Genomic DNA, 4,988 nt, shown 5'->3' with positions numbered 1-4,988 from the left:
GGATCATGCAGTTTTTCTAAATAATGCTCACATTCCTCAAAGGCATTCTCCGAGTGAAATCAAAAGGGGCTTAAAATGTGTCTTTCGGACACCTATTGGATTACGTTTGACATTTAAGCTGGCATTAATACTGCAACAAGCATTTCTGTAAACTTCGAATATCATGACCTCAAATCATTTTTCTGTGTTTTTTATTTCGAAACGCACTTGTGCTGCCCTTTCTCGAGGGGGAATTGATTATAGGAGGAGTTTTGGGACAAACAACAGTTTGTAATTGTTCAAAGAAATTGTGTGTCAAAATCTCCAAAAGCCCGATTCCCAACTGAGTTAGATGCCACAGTATTTTAAGGGTTATAAATGTGGTGGTCTTTTCTGGGCACAGAGCTGTGTAAAGGGCATAGTTAACTAGATTTTAACAATTTCAAAAATGCGAGTAGTACTTGGCCATGCCGAACATTTTGTGGTTGCCAGTGCGTTGCTTTGTGGTTTGTAGATGGTTTAGGTTTTTGCATTCTGGTGAGGTGTCTCTATGAGGGCTGCAATATATATTGGAGTATCGAAAATGTTCATGTCGCAATGGTTTGCAAGAACTGAAGGATTTTAATACTTTATACTGTTATGTGCTGTGCAGCTTGACGCGGATAGCAAAGACTGGCGAAAAGGAGAGTATAGTGCTTTTTTCCAAAAAGAATGTGAAACGTGTTGGTTATAAATAGATTTGAATGTTGTTTAAATTGATAAGATAAACTTTAGGCATTATCCATGTAAGGCCAAAACCCTTAATTAAAACTGCCTAGCATCACACATGGGGAGAATGCAACATTCATCATTTGTGTATGCATCATAGACGATGTCAAATGAGTTACTTGATACAAGATTAATGCTAATGTATAGTTTTTAAGAATAACATTGGTTTACATATTGGTGCAATTATTCCCGTAAAATTCTTCATGCACTTGTGTTTATTCAATCTCAGAGTCGAGCCTTAAAAGGCACCAGTGGCCTCTGTTTGTTTATACACAGTCACCATCAATATAGAACTATTGCCAGAGAAATGACATTGTGATAAACAGACCATTCCAAGCCCAGCTGAGTGACCCACATTTCAAACAGTCGGATTTCATCCTATTACATGAGCCAAATCTCTCTCTCTCTCTCTCTCTCTCTCTCTCTCTCCCTAAGACTTTCTCTGTCTGATAAGGTTCAGGCTTGTTGACATTGTAATTGTTTAGTTGAATTGCAACAGGAGCCACTCTTTTAAAGAACAGCGTGAAATTCATTTTCTGCAGACGGGGGCTTTGATCACACTGCGGTATTGTATCATTTCTTCAAAGCCTCAGAATTACGAAAGGCGAATTTCTCTTATTAGCAGCTCATCAGCATATGTAATCTGGGTTGAGGAATTGTTTTATTTATGATCATTTGGTTTCTGCCAGAATAATAGTCCTGTTGCTTTCCTGTCTCTCACATTTCCAGACTTATTGGAAGTGCTTTGGTCCTCGGGAAATATTTCTTACTAAAGTCTGTCTTGTAGTTTCAAATAAATGTAAGAGAATCTACAAATTTATGCTTGAACTTGATTTAACTCATTAAAATGAACTAAAAAGAAATGAAGATGCTATCTACGGATTTTTTGGTTGTATACAATGATTTCTCATGTATTTACTCAGAAAGTGTTGGGATTTTTGGGACTGAATTAAAGGAACGGTTCACCCAAAAATGGAAATTCTGTCATTTACTCCCCTCTTGACATTTTAAATCTGTATGGCTTTCTATTTTCTGCAAAACATAAAAGAAGATATTTTAAAGAATGTTGGTATCCGAACAACAGCAGCATTATTATATTTTGTGTCCATATAATAGAAGTGAATGGGTACCGCCATGGTTGACTAAAATTCTTCCAAATTTTTTTATTTTTTGTTCTGAAAAAGGAAGTTTGAAATGTCAAGAGGGTGAGTAAATGATGACAGAATTTACATTTTGGGTGAACTTTCCCTTTAATATTTCAGTCTAATTACTAAGACACCATGTCTGCAAAACATTTTTTAATTCATCCTTGATATTTCTAATATTCTTCAAAGGCCAAATTGTTATATCTGCATAAATTGTGTATCTCTAGACTGTAACTCTTGCACCGGTTGTTTCATTCATGTCTCTTTATTTTCCCTTAAGAACATTAGGAGAACCGTCTGAGACCGAGTTGACACTTAAATAAAATACAATAACGTTTCCTGATGTGCAAAAGAGCAATATCCAAGCAATAAAGTTTCTTCCAGGGCGGTACACACTGATCTCGAGCCCTTAAGTTATATTTATAGTCATTTTTAAGGCTTTTCAAATGAAAACTCTGGTAATTACAGTATCTGTTCCAGAACTGTGCTCTTCACATTCACTATTTTCTCAAGAAACACATCTACAGACAACGCTGGTCAGGCTTGTTCATTTGTCCTCTCTTCTTAATAAAACTGACCAGGAAACTTCTAATTAATTAAATCCGCCGTACACGGTAAAGTTTTAATTGTGTGGCCGGTATGTGGCAGTGATCTAAAACTTCAGCTCCAGTCGCCTGTTCATTATTGAAAATAATTGTGTCTCCTCCAGTGCGCTGCAGCCAGCCGTGCAAGCATAAGAATAGAAATCCAGAGGGGAAAAGCTGAGAGAGAGTGTGTGAAGATGGGAACAACACACCGGAGCGTTTTCTCCAGGGCTTCGTGAATGGGTCCCAGGTGCATTGCACGAGGACGAGCTCTGTGCCAGAATGAGACGGGGGGCCGGCACTCCGCCAATGATCCTGTCAGGACTCACCGGGGATAAAGTTATACGTAAGCAAGTGACAGGGCTCTTGCTATTTTAATGAGTTTAGAGCACCTTACGGAAGCAGGTTGATGACTTGCATATAAAAGAAATGTGAGAGGCAAGAGGAGGCAGAATGTAATAATGGTTGGAATTAGCAGAGCCCATCCTCCTCCGAAGCGGTCTCTGTGCCAAAACTGATATAATTATCCACCTCGCCCGTCTCCACCTCCCCCGGTTACTTTATCTCTGTTTGTATTCACCTTGGTGTGATTATTGTCACTTTGAAGGCCATACGGCGGTAATTAACACGGCTACTAAAATGCTTTTAGCCCTGCATACTTTCTCAAAGCGCTGGGTATAATATTAGATTTTGTTAATTGGTGTGTTATTCATTATTTTTATTCATTGCTGTGTGGTCTGGCCACTTTCTGACACAGTGATTGCCATGCCAACCTGATTGCCATCCCAAGGTTGTGAATGATTTTAAAGAAAAACAAACATATTAATAGTTAAAAAAAATAACGCTATTAATTTTGACCTATAGCATTAACTGACTAATCATGTTTATGCACATTGATCTACTTTTAAAGTTTTTTAAAGTAGGTGCGGATTGTTTTTTAATCCAAGGGTTATTGTGGAAAGATTTTGTTCATTTGATCCTTCTTTAGGTGTCGTAAGATGAAGGTATTTCACAAAATCGGTTTCATTGCTCCTATTCAGTGATTTTCAGGTAGAAATTGTGTATTGCACAGTATTATATAAACATAACATAACAGTGATTGTAAAATAAGTATATTTGTCTAGCATACTTTGTATAGAAGTGAATATTAGAGCTTGTGTCATTGGGCTAATTTTTTTTGGCTTTTGGGTTTGCTTTTGTTGCGCAGATCTGGCAACCCTGATTATAATGCCAAAGGAAATTTATACTTTAAGGGACGGTTTCCCAGACAGGGATTATCTTAAACCTGGACTAGGCCTTAGTTTGATTAAACAAATGTAAGTAGTTTTAACAAACATGCCTTACTAACAACATTACATGCGTGAATTTTGAAACAGCACAAAGGCAATGATCTATTTTACCATATGTCAGTGAAATTTGTTTTCAGTTTGGACAGCTCTTACATTTATTTTAATTTAGGACTAGTCTAATTCCTGTCCGGGAAACCATCCATAAAGGTTCAGTTTCCTGGACAGGTCTTAAATCTAGTCCCAGGCTAACTAAAATGTTGTGCTTTTGATCAAAAAACCTTACATGCTCACGGTAAAGTATTTTTTCTAAAAAGCTTGCTTGCCTTAAATTGCTAAGTATTAAGTATTAATATAAAGTAGCCTATATCAATTTATATAAAATATATGGAACAAGTCATATCAACGTGAGGTACTATTTTAAGTTCAAGTAATGTGAAAACCATGAGTGTAAAAATATCACTGCATACTGACAACATTCTTAACAATAAAAAGTTTCTGGTTTGCTGTAAATGAAAAGAAACCATAGCCACATTGTTAACAGCAAAACCTCTTTTACATGTACATTTGTATTTCTGATTTGTGTGGTATACTAATGTTGATTTATTGTAATCGTGTATGTAGCCTATGTCTTACTTGCAGGCTGCGCTGCTGATGAGTTGTGGTAATGATGCAGCCATTGGCAGCACACATATTTCGGGGGGCAGCCGAAGTAAGGTGGTAAATGGGTGGATTTTGCTATTAATTCCCAGGATGCATTGGTTCCCCGCATCCCCTGTGGCGAGCCTGTTTGTTATATGTCAGGCTTGTAAAACCATCTTGCAGGCGTAGAGTCTAAGCAATGTTAAGCACCACGCACGGCGCGTGCATACAAATCTCACAATACTGAACATGGAATACGAATCCAATCTCTTCTATGCCCTGGCTTGGTTTTATGCTTATCCTTAGAGAAAGATAAGGGGCATTGTAGCCGGAATGAGATTATACCTCAATACTTGCAGACGCATGGATGTTACAGATGGAGAAAGAACAACTCTGATTTGCTTCAATGACTTTGGCAGCTAAAGATATTCCAGGCTTGATTTATATACAGATGGGTAAAGACAAGTTTTTGTGGTGTGATGTTCCTCTGTCTTTAATATTCACAGGTATCAGATATTGGCCAACTGTTCTGCATTTCTGCAATCTCAAATCATGACAGTCAGTCTTTTTGGGTTTCAATATGC

Source organism: Triplophysa dalaica, chromosome 19, assembly GCF_015846415.1.
Source record: "Triplophysa dalaica isolate WHDGS20190420 chromosome 19, ASM1584641v1, whole genome shotgun sequence".
NCBI lineage: Eukaryota > Metazoa > Chordata > Actinopteri > Cypriniformes > Nemacheilidae > Triplophysa > Triplophysa dalaica.
This window is presented reverse-complemented; position numbering follows the sequence as displayed.